This window comes from Ceratotherium simum, chromosome 13, assembly GCF_057802395.1.
Source record: "Ceratotherium simum simum isolate JZ-2026a chromosome 13, ASM5780239v1, whole genome shotgun sequence".
NCBI classification, from domain to species: Eukaryota; Metazoa; Chordata; class Mammalia; order Perissodactyla; family Rhinocerotidae; genus Ceratotherium; species Ceratotherium simum.
Window position 1 is genome coordinate 29,000,415 of NC_141912.1, and position 13,134 is coordinate 29,013,548.

The following is a 13,134-nucleotide window of genomic DNA, read 5'->3' on the forward strand; positions in this document are numbered from 1 at the left end:
TGATAGCCTTTTTTTAATGTTGTCAGTAAAGCTGTTGTATATCTAACCTAGTTTTAACCAATATGAGGATGGGACATCCTCAGGGAGCCAAGTGCACGTTGTGGTCATCTACACTGTTCTGGAGAAAAAGAAGTGCACAGATAGAAAGCTCTGTGCAATACCTCTGCCTATTTGTTCATTTAGCCAATCCTTCTATCAGCCTCTTTTAATATATTTCTTTAACTCTGCATATCGTCCTTTTTTTTAATTTATTTTTTAATTATTTATTTTTTTGAGGAAGATTGGCCCTGTGCTAACATCTGTTGCCAAACTTCCTCTTTTTCATTTTTCTCCCCAAAGCACCAGTAATAGTTACGTATCATAGTTGTAGAGTTGTAGCTCTTCTATCTGTTCAGTTCACAACTCTTTCCCTTCAACTCAGTGAGACTGCTGGGCTCTTCTGCACTGTGTCCTGGAAACTCTCTCTAGGAAGGAAGGCAGACAATTGTAGGTCTCATTTCTTTTGTTTCCTTCTCTTATCAATCACAATCCTCATGATACCTGTTGTCCACGCTTTGAATACCATTGTTTCATATATTTATCTGAATTTGTAGTTGCTTAAGATAGGAGAGTAAATCTGGTTCTTTTTACTCCATCGTGGCACAAAAGAAAAGTCCATAAACAGAGGGGCTTTTCTGTTTTTTTTTGGTGACAAAGATCGTCTCTGAGCTAACATCTGTGCCAGTCTTCCTCTATTTTATATGGTGGATGCCTCCACAGCCTGGCTTGATGAGCAGTGCATAGGTCTGTGCCCAGGATCCAAAACTGCAAACCCTGGGCTGCCGAACCAGAGCACACGAACCTAACCACTATGCCACTGGGCTGTCCCCTAAACAGAGCTGTTTTTTGTTTTTGTTTTTGTTTTGGTGAGGAAGATTAGCCCTGGGCTAACATCCATGCCCATCCTTCTCTACTTTATAAATGGGATACCTGCCACGCCCTGGCTTGACAAGCAACATAATAGGTCGGCACCCTGGATCGGAACCTGAGAATCCCAGGCCTCTGAAGCAGAGCACACCAACTTAACCACTATGCCACTGGGTCAGCCCCCTAAAAGGAGTTATTAATTCAAATTGTTTTATTATTTTATTGAGGTTATATTGGCTTATAACATTGTGTAATTTCAGGTGTACATTATTATATATCAGTTTCTGCATAGACTGCATCATGTTCACCACCAACAATCTAGTTTTTCTTTGTCACCATACATATGTGTCCCTTTTGTCTTCCCCCAACCCCCTTTCCTCTGGGAACCACTAATCTGTTCTCCTAATCCATGCATTTATCTTCCTAATCATATGGTGTTCATTTTTCTCTGTGTGGCTTATTTCACTTAACATCATACCCTCAAGGTCCATCCATGTTGTCGCAAATGGCACAATTTTGTATTTTTATGGCTGAGTAGTATTCTGTTGTATATATATACCACATCTTCTTTATCCGTTTATTGGTAGATGGGCACTTAGGTTGCTTCCACTTCTTGGCTATTGTGAATAATGCTGCAACGAGCATAGAGGTGCATGAATCTCTTTGAATTGTTGATTTCAAGTTCTTTGGATAAATACCTAGTAGTCGGATAGCTGGATCATATGGTATTTCTAGTTTTAATTTTTTGAGAAATCTCCATACTGTTTTCCATAGTGGCTGCACCTGTTTACATTCCCACCAGAAGAGTATGAAGGCTTTCTTTTCTCCACATCCTCTACAACATTTGTTATTTTTTGTCTTGGTAATTATAGCCATTCTGACAGGTGTAAGATGATATCTCATTATAGTTTTGATTTGCATTTCCCTAATAATTAGTGAAGTTGAACAACTTTTCATGTATCTGTTGGCTGTCAATATGTCTTCCTTGGAAAAATGCCTGTTCATATCCTCTGCCCCTTTTTTGATTGGCTTGTTTGTTTTTTTGTTGTTGAGTTCTATGAGTTGTTTATGTATTTTGGAAATTAAGTCCTTGTTGGATATATGATTTGCAAACACTTTCTCCCAGTTGGTGGATTGTCTTTTCGTTTTGTTCATGGTTTCCTTTCCCTTGCAGAAGTTTTTTAGTCTGATGTAGTTCCATTTGCTTACTTTTTCTTTTGTTTCCCTTGCCTGAGTAGACAGGGTATTTGAAAAGACACTGCTAAGACGGATGTCAAAGAGTGTACTGCCTATATTTTCTTCAAGGAGTTTTATGGTTTCAGGTCTTGCATTCAAGTTTTTAATCCATTTTGAGTTAATTTTTGTGTATTGTGTAAGAAAATGTTCTACTTTCATTCTTTTACATGTGGCTGTTCAGTTTTCCCAACACCATTTATTGAAGAGACTATCCTTCTCCGTTGTATGTACTTAGCTACCTTGTTGAAGATTAGCTGTCCATAGATATGTGGTTTTATTTCTAGGTTCTCAATTCTGGTCCATTGATCTGTGTGTCTGTTTTTATGCCAATACCATGCTGTTTTGATTACTATAGCTTTGTAGTATATTTTGAAGTCAGGGATTGTGATGCCTATAGCTTTGTTCTTTTTTCTCAGAATTGCTTTGGCTTTTCAGGGTCTTTTGTTGTTCCATATAAATTTTAGTGTTCTTGGTTCATTTCCGTGAAGAACATCATTGAGGTTCTGATTGATATTGCATTGAACCTGTAGGTTTCTTTAGGTAATATGGATATTTGAATCATGTTTATTCTTCCAATCCATGAGCATGGAATATCTTTTCATTGTTTATGTCTTCTTCGATTTCTTTCAATAATGTCTTACAGTTTTCAATGTATAGGTCTTTTACCTCCTTGGTTAAATCTATTCCTAGATATTTTATTCTTTTTGTTGCCATTGTCAATGGGATTGTATTCTTCTCTTTCTGCTAGTTTATCAGTGTATAGAAATGCTACTGAGTTTTGTATGTTGATTTGTACTCTGCAACTGTGCTGTAGTTTTGATTATTTCTAATAGTTTTCTGGTGGATTCTTTTAGGTTTCCTATATATAGAATCATGTCATCTGCAAACAGTGAGAGTTTTATGTCTTTCTTTCCATTTTAGATGCCTGTTATTTCTTTTTCTTGCCTAATTTCTCTGGCCAATACTTCCAGTACTATGTTGAATAGGAGTGGTGAGAGTGGTAACTCTTGCCTTGTTGCTATTCTCAGAGGAATGGCCTTCAGTTTTTCACCATTAAATATGATGTTGACTATGGGTTTGTCATATGTGGCCTTTATTATGTTGAGGTGCTTTGTTTCTGTACCTAATTTATTGAGAGTTTTTATCGTAAATGGTTGTTTGTTTTTGCCAAATGTTTACTCTGCATCCATTGAGATGATCATGTGATTTTTATTCCTTGTTTTGTTATTGTAGTGTATCACATTGATTGATTTGCAGATGTTGGTCCATGCTTGTATTCCTGGAATAAATCCCACTTGATCAAGGTGTATGATCCCTTTTATCTACTGTATTTGATTTGATAATATTTTGTTGAGGATTTTTGCATCTATGTTCATCAGTGATATTGACCTGTCATTTTACTTTTTTGTGTTGTCCCTGTTTCGTTTTCGTATCAGGATAATGTTGGGCTCATAGAATGACTTAGGAAGCATTCCAGTCCTCTTTAATATTTTGGAATAAGTTGAGAAGGCTAGGTATTAAATCTTCTTTGGAAGTTTGATAGAATTCTCCAGAGAAGCCATCTGGTCCTGGACTTTTGTTTTTTGGGGAGGTGTCTGAAGGCTGTTTCAATCTCTTGTTATTGGTCTATTTAAATTCTCTATTTCTTCTTAATTCAGTTTTGGCAGGTTGTATGAGTCTAAGAATTTACTCATTTCTTCCAGGTTATCCAATTTCTTGCTATATACCTTTTCACAGTATTTTCTTATAATCCTTTGTATTTCTGTGGAGAAATTCCATTGTAATTTCTCCTCTTTCGCATCTGATTTTATTTATTTGAGCCTTCTCTCTTTTTTTCTTAGTGAGTCTGGCTAAGGGTTTGTCAATTTGGTTTATCTTCTCAAAGAACCAGCTCTTAGTTTCATTGATCCTTTCCACTGGTTTTTTAGCCTCTATTTCACTTATTTCTGCTCTAATTTTTTTGTTTGTTTGTTTCCCTCCTTCTGCTGTCTTTGGACTTTGTTTGTTCTTTTTTTGCTGATGAAGATTCACCATGAACTAACATCTGTTGGCAATCTTCTTGTTTTTGCTTGACGAAGAGTAGACCTGAGCTGACACCTGTGGCAATCTTCCTCTATTTTGTATGTGCATCACCACCACAGCATGACCACAGACCAGTAGTATATGTTTGTGCCTGGGAACCAAACGCAGGCCGCTGAAGCAGAGCACGCTGAACTTAACCACTAGGTCAGGGAGCAAGCACCTGTTTGTTCTTCTTTTTCTAGTTCTGTGTGGTGTAGTTTAGCACTACTTTTTTGAGATTTTTCTTGTTGATTGAGGTAGACCTCTACTGCTATAAATTTCTCCCTTACTACCACTTTTGCTGCATCCCCTATGTGTCGGTATGTTGTATTTTCACTTCATTTTTCTCCAGGTATTTTTTGATTTCTCCATTAATCCAATCACTGTTCAGTAGCATGTTTAGTGTCCACATATTTGTTCAGTAGCATGTTTAGTCTCCACATATTTGTGACTTTCCCAGATTTTTTCTTGCAGTTGATTTCTATTTTCATAGCATTGTGCTCAGAAAGGATGCTTGATGTGATTTCAGCCTTCTTAAGTTTATTAAGTCTTGCCTTGTTTCCCAATATATGGTCTATCTTTGAGAATGTTCCATATGCACCTGAGAAGAATGTTCATTCTGCTGTTTTTGAATTGAATGCTCTATAAATATCTATTAAGTCAACTTGATCCAGTGTTTTATTTAAGGGTACTGTTTCCTTGTTGACTTTCTGTCTGGATGATCTATCCATTGATGTAACTGGGGTGTTGAGGTCCCCTATTATTATTGTGTTGTTTTCAATTTCTCCCTTTAGGTCCGCTAATAGTTGCTTTATATAACTTCATGTTCCTGTTTTAAGGGAGTATATATTAATAAGTGTTATGTCTTCTTAGTGGAATGTGTCTTTCATCATTATATAATGCCCTTCTTTGTCTCTCATTATCTTTTTTATCTTGAAGTCTGCTTTGTCTGATATAAGTATGGCTACATCGGCTTTCTTTTGCTTGTTGTTTGGAGTATCATCTTCCATCCCTTCGCTCTGAGCCTGTTTGTATGTAGAACTAACATATGTTTCTTGGAGGCAGCATACTGTTGGGTCCTGTTTTTTAATCCATCCTGCCCCTTTGTGTCTTTTGATTGGAAAATTCAATCAATTTATATTTAGAGTGATTATTCATATATGAAGGCTTAATACTGCCATTTTATCTCTTGTTTTCTTTTTTAAAATATATTCCCATTGGTTCTTTTCCCTTGTTTTTCTGACTGCTCTTTCAGTTTGGTGGTTTTCTGTGATGATTTTCTCAGTTTTCTCTTTATTTATGATTTGCGGCTCTGCTCTGTTATTTTGTTTAGTGGTTACCGTGAGGTTTGTATAAAAGATATCATAGATGAGATAGTCCATTTTCTGGTAGCCTCTTATCTCCATTAGCCTAAGCAGGTTCCATCCATTTTCTCTTCCCCTTCCATGTTTTTGTTGTCACAAAATATTCTTTTTTGTGTTGTGAGTTTGTGACTAAATTGAAGTGTTTATAGATATTTTTGATGCTTTCTTTGCCTTCATCATTTCTGTTATAATTAATTGTTTGCTAGGCTATTTTGATAGAGAGCTGCAATTTCCTGATTTTGTCTATTAATCTCCTTGCTCAAGGCTTTGTAAACCTTTGCCTTTTTGTTTCAGGTAGGAGGGCTTCTTTCATCACTTCTTGTAAAGCGTGTCTAGTGGCAGTGAACTCCTTCAGCTTTTGTTTATCTGGTAAAGTTTTTATTTCTCTGTCATATCTGAAGGATAATTTTGCCGGATAGAGTGTTCTTGGCTGACAGTTTTTGTCCTTCAGTATTTTGAATATTTCATTCCATTCTCTCCTAGCCTGTAAGGTTTCTACTGAGAAATTCACTGAAAGCCTGATAGGGGTTCCTTTGTAGGTTATTTCCTTCTCTCTTGCCGCCCTTAATATTTTTTCTTTGTCATTTACTTTTGAGAATTTTAATATTATATGTCTTGGGGAAGGTCTTTTTGCATTGATGTAATTAGGAGTTCTATTGGCTTCATGTACTTGTATGTCCAGTTCCTTCTCCAGGTTTGGGAAGTTCTCAGCTATTATTTATTTGAACAAGCTCTCTGCTCCTTTCCTCCTCTCTTCTCCCTCTGGAATAACTATTATCCTTATGTTCCTTTTCCTAATTAAGTCAGATATTTCTCAAAGAACTTCTTCACTTTTTACAAAATCTTAGTTCTCTCTCCTCCTCCACCTGAAGCATTTCTAGGTTTCTATATTCAAGGGCACTGCTTCTCTCCTCCAGAAGGTCTACTCTATTTATTAAGCTTTCTACATTATTATTTATCTCTTTAATTGTATTCTTCATAGCCAGAATTTTTACTTGCTTTTTTGTATAACTTCAGTCTCTTTGGTGAAGTATTTCTTCCATTCATTAATTACATTCCTGAGCTCATTGAATTGTCTTTCTTAGTTTTCTTGTACATCATTGAGTTTTTTTATGATAGCTATTTTGAATTCTCTGTCAGTTAGATTGTAGTCTTCTGTGAATTCAGGTTTGTTTTGTGAAGACTTGCCATTTTCTTTCTATTCTGCAGTGCTACTATAGTTCTTCATGGTGTCCGATGAATTGTTCCCCTCCTGGTTAATTTGTGCTAGTAATAACCTTTTCTTATTTTGGTACAGCTTTGGTTACTGTGGTTCTGGTCACCTGGGTCTCACATGCCTGCACTGGCTCTCACCAGGCTTGAATGCTGTTATCCTGTGGACCAGCTGTGCTCCTGTTCCCAGGTTGTCTTGGTGTCCTGGTGGCACCACTGCCAGAATTCTGGGTTCATGGGTGTCACTGTCCTTGGTGGGGGCCTGGGGACCTGGGGAGTTTTATATAGCCCTTGCTGCTGGTGGAGATGCCATCAGGATTGCTGCCACTGGGGTCTGGGTCACAGGTTCTGCTGTGGTTCCTGTTGCTTCTGGTCACGGGTTCCACCTGCCACAGTTGGAGGGGGCAGGGGCTGTTATTTTTGTTCCCTCCCCATCCACTGGTAGTTGTGGCAGTAAGCCACTCTGTGTTCATATGATCTGGGACACAGCCACTCAGCAGGCCACCATGCTTGGCAGGCAGGTTGCACTGGCATGGGTGAGGCCAATTCCTGGTGGGGTGCCTTCACATGGGCTGAGCTGCCACGACTTGGCAGGGAGCATTTGCCTAGGCGGGGCCACTATAGCAGGGTTGGCGTTCCCATGGACCAGGCTACTGTGGCTCTGCAAGCATTTGCATGTGGGCCAGGCTGCCCCTGCCTCCAACCCCAGTGGTGCTGGCTGCAATGTGTGAATCCTTGACCTGGATCACTGCCACCAGGGAGCAGGAGGTTGCCACTCTCCTAGTTCCACTGCTTCCTGGGGTCCAGACCACCCCCTTCAGATGTATAGCTTCATAGATCTCTCAGGCATCCTGTTGTGCTGTGTAAGGAATCCTCTGTTGGTTAATGGATGTCCATTTAGTTGTAAATTAGAAGGTAGTGAGAAAGGGAATGACTTAATCTGCCATGATGCTGATGTCACTCCTCGAGACAGTTTTTAAATTGTTTTAATTTTAATTTTTACAAACTTATTTGCTTATTTTGAAAATCAGATATTTAGTTTCCTATTTCTGAAGGCATGTTTAATTTCATCATTTTTGCTGAATTTTCAATTCTTCATTTTTTTCTCTATAACATATATAATATATATTTATATGTTTATGTCATATCCTGGTTATGTTATATTCTATGTCTTATAATTTCAATATTGAAGTTTTACGAGACTCTTTACACTATCCATTGTTTCTACTGATTCTCATAGTCTTTTTCCATTTGTACTTATACATTTCTTGCTATGAGCTGATTTCTTCCTTGTGTATTTGTGTAAATTCTTTGATACCTAGGTTAAATGTAAATTTCTGTAAGGATTTTTGTCTCTTTCTTCCAATTCTTGAGTCATCATCAATCCAGGAAAAGTATAAACTAAATTTATGGCATGAAATAATTTTGACACAAAGTGGTAAAGCAAATTTGGAATATAAATCACAGGAGGAGTATTTATTGTTGGAAATTCTCAGAAACAGTTATTTGCTCCTTCTTTATTTGGGCTGGCTCAAATTAAATCAATTTTCCTAGGAATACTCTTGTATTAAGTGATGAAGCAGATTTTGTTTTGTTTCACCCTTACTCTTAGGGTATGAACCTTAGTTCCCCAGATTTTCAGGGAGGGGATGTCTCTTATGCTCCCCAAATGAATAAGCTCTGGGCATCATGTCCATTCTATTACAGCTCATGAACCCAAGAAAACCAAACCTAAGATTTTTACAGATTTGGCAAATGCCCTAAAGATAAAAACAACTTTTCTACCTGGATTATTTACCCACATTTATATGTTGAACTAATCGATTATTCTCTTGATTGTTCTACTATACTTTTGGATGCTCTTTATATTTCATAGCTTACTTTTAGTTATTTTTATTGAAAGAGGCAGCCTTAAAAACTAGCCTACCATATTACTGGAAATGGAATCTCCATTAACTATTTTTTTATTCCTGCTATTTATCTGGCACCAGGGTAGGTTCTAGAATACAAGTCAATCTAAACCAATGCTACTTAGTGTGGTCTATGAATCAGTGCTGGCTTGTGAGGTGTTTCTTATCAGCCCACAGTAAAATACATACAGAAACTGAAAGTGAATGTAAGCAAGTAAACCTCTACCTTATCTTGTCCCGGACTAGAATTGTCAAGGAAAAGAGGAGCATTTTATCGTGTCACTGGTATGCTAAAACACTTTAATTATTAGCTCTTCATGGACCAGAGACTGAGTAGCATGGTGTGTAAACTAGGACGGTTTTTAGACTTTTATTGGAGTCACATAAATACTATAGCTACTCTCTCCAAAATATGTGCATATACAAAGAAATATAAAAGTTAACATAAAATGTCAGTGAATATATATGGATCTTTTGAAGTCTTATAGATCTTGGTTTTTTAATCCTAGCAAGAGACAAAAGCAGGGAGAAGACATTTTGAGTAATCACTTCATCATCCAACGCTGCCACTCCACTTATTTGTGAGTATAAACTAGAGTAGAGAAAAGCTGGACCCCATAACTGACTATCAAGGGAACAAGTTGCAAAATGTCATTTATTAGTCACTCCACCCAACCAAACCTCAGTTCATACAATGTACACACCAAGTTCTGATCTCAGATCACTGCTCCCAAAATTGAAATTTGTCATTATTTTTCTATCCCTCACCTCCAACCTCCACCCCTAGAACCTGTAGGCTCTTCCCACGTTAGGAAAATTCCACACTTAAAGAGTCTTGGTAGGAGGCAGAGACAATTTCCCTCTATAAGAGAGGAAAACCCACTTTCCCATACACTCTTGCAGTGGGTCACGACATGAGGCTCCACCAGTCAGGTGACCATATGCTGGTCTCTGAGTCAGGACATGGCGATACAGAGAAAGTAGGACTGTGCAGAATGCATTTGGCAAAGGTGGCAGGAGTGGCAGTAGTGTGATCCAGTTGCCAGGAGCAACAGAGACTGCAGTCCTAGCCACAGGATCCAGTGTCCAGCATCAGGAGAGTCAGTGGTATGAGCAGTGGCATCTGTGCCCTGCAGCAGCGAAAGCGATTCCTATGTGGGGCCTGAGGCCCAATACTTTCTCTCTCTCTTTCTATCTATCTATATTCATTTATATTTCAGTTATAACAATTTGAAATCCATTGCTCTCACCAAAAAGTGAATCAGAAATCCATGTAGGGAAACGTTTCAGAGAGCAAGGATTTAGAGATTATTTTACCAGCTTTATTGAGATATAATTGACAAATGACATTGTGTATGTTGGAAGCTTACAACCTGTTGACTTGATTCACTTAATATATTGCAAAATGATTAACACCATAGACTTAGCTAACTGACACCTGCATCCTGTCACATAATTATCATTTGTTTTTGTGGTAAGAATATTCAAGGCCTACTCTCTTAACAACTCAGAGATTTTCTTTTGCTAAGCTGATAAGCACTTCCAAAATCATCCACCTGGCTATACTCCACTGCAGAGAAAACAATGTATATCTCTCAGCATACGTCTTGCTTTTTCCTTCCCAGGAAAAAACATGTAAATGTGGACTTAAGACCCCTCCCTACCCTGAATGCTCTCTGACCACTGGCATCTGTTGTTCCCAGTCTGGCTGAGCACCAGGATTACTTGTGGGCTTGTTACAAAATACTCAGGCCTCTCCCCAGACACACCATCTCATAATATTGGGCATGAAGCCCCAGAATCACTTATTTAGCTCGATATCCCACACAGCCATGTGGGAATCTTGGTCTATGTTCTTGCTACTAAATGTGTGATCTGAAGACTAGCAGCATCAGAACTGACTCGTTATAAATGCATAATCTCACGCTCTACTCCAGACTGTCTAGATGTTAACAAGATGCCCAAGGGATTCCTGTGCACAGGAAAGTTTAGGACTCCCTGGTTTCCATGCTTTTTAGAAGCAGAGCCAGAACTGTGCAGTCTGCTCCTGGAGTGTGGTCTGATCAGATCACGTAGCACTGGGGGCCCAAGGTTCAGTCCTTGTTTCTTTCTCTTCTATAGCCATTATTCCTTGATGACCTCATTCGTTTTCAAGGCTTTAAATATCATTTACATGGCATCACCTTCCAAGTCTACTTCTCCAGCCCAGACGTCTCACCTAAACTCAAGGCTTGCATATCCAGCTACTAAAACTAAACTCACTTGCATCTAATTGACATCTCTCTTCCAACTTTCCTAATTGGATGTCTATGATGCTGCTTCCTCAAATGTGTTTCGTCTAAAGTCTTCCCCAGTTTCACTGAAGGCACCCCATATTTCTACTTACACAGTCTGAAATTTGGGGTGTCCTCCTTGATTCCTCTTTCTCATAACCCAGATTTACTCCATTAGGAAATGCTGTGAAGCCCATCTTCAGAATGTACCCAGAATCCTATCACTTCCTATTATTTCTCTGCTCACACCCCAGACAAAGCAACTAACATCTCTAGCCTGGAACACAGCACTAGTTTCCTACAGTTTTCTCTACCTGTTGCTCACACTTCACCTCTTGATTCTGCACAGCACCAGACTGATGGTTCTCAAGAGAAGTCACACCAGGTCGATCTTCTTTTCAACACTGTCTTGTAACTGCACATCTTACTCAGAGAAAAATCAAAATCTTCCAATATCCTCGAGATCTACATGACTTGGGATTTAATTCAGACCTCATCTCAATTACTCTCTGCTCCAACCACACTGGTCTCCTTGCTCTTCCTTGAACACACAGACATACTCCTGCCCTAATGCATGTAGCACTGGAGATTCCCCTGCCGGGAAGAACTTCCCCCAGACATCCTCGTGGACAGATCATGTACTTCAAATCTTTATTCAAGGTCAGCTTCCCAATGAGGCCCAGACTGACCACTCTAGGAAGACAGTCATCTTCCCTGTCCCCACACTCTTATACTCCGGGTCACCTTCCTTAAAGCACTTACAACTTCTAACATAAACACTTCTCTTATTTACGATGCATGTAGCATACACTCTGCCCCTCACCACTAGAACACATGCTCTGCAACACCAGCAATTTTTCCGTTTTTAGTTCACTGAAATTTTCTAGCTGCAAAAATAATTTCTCATATATCTGGCAAATGACAATTATCAGTTGAATGAATGATCAGTGTAGAGCACCTCTCTATTCTAGAGACGATATCTTTATTAATGGAACCTCAGGCCACACGCTGTGTTGTGGTGGCTACAGCACAATGTCCACTCACACTGACATCAATGTCACTTGTACTTTTCTCACAAGGGCTGCTCTCCCCTCCCTCCCACAGCCACCCTCCTGCACACACACAGTTATATTTCTCTCTTCAGGAAGGACAAGCATATGGGCTTACGGGTTCTATTTTCCACCAACTGTGAATCTAAGGTAGACTTGACTTATAAACCCATGAGTTTGGATCAGAGCCAGGACTAGGATGACTAGAGTTGAAGGCAGACAGAGGGGGCAGTCTGCAGAGAAGAAAGAAACCAACTCGGGGGACTGGCCCCATGGCCTAGTGGTTGAGTTCAGCGCATTCCACTTCGGCGGCCCGGGGTTTAGTTCCCAGGTGTGGACCTACACCACTCATCAGTGGCCATGCTGTGGCAGGAACTGACATACAAAATAGAGGAAGATTGGCAACGGATGTTAGCTCAGGGCGAATCTTCCTCAGCAAAAAAAAAAGAAACCCAACAAGAATTTATCTAAGATAAAAAACTATCAGGTCCTTCCTCTCTGCTAATTCTAGAAGCTGGCTCTTTAAAAAGGGAGAAAAGATGGAAAGAACAATCCAGAAAACAGCCCTAGAAGGAAGGCAAGAACTGGATGAGTCTGAAAACTCATCTCTCAATACCAAAGAGTCTCCTGTGTGCAGGGGCCACTGTGAGCCTTAGGGGGACAATGAATGGCTAAACGACTCTTGCTGCTGTCAGAGATGGGGGATACTCGGAGGAAAATGAGACCAGAACTGGAAATATGAAAATGAACAGGCATAATCCAAAAAAAAAAAAAAAAAAATCCAAAGAAACAAAACATAAACACACAAAAGGTAGGGGCTGAGGGGAAGACCCTGGCCTGAGCCTAAGCTGACCCGGACACACGAAGCCCTCACTGTCTATGGTCCTGAAGACACAATATCCAGGTGACATCCAAGTCCCTGTGATCACAGGTCCTGGTGCGACAAGGTTCTACTGAAGGGACCAGAACAAAGGAGCAGTGAAGATGATCCAACCAAGGAGTGACCACATCAAAGCCCACAATACACTGAACACCAACTGGGCATAGACCCCGTCCATGCTCGGCTCCTCACAGCCTTCTCCTGCCCCCACCCACAACCGACTCAAGACAGCAAACACATGAA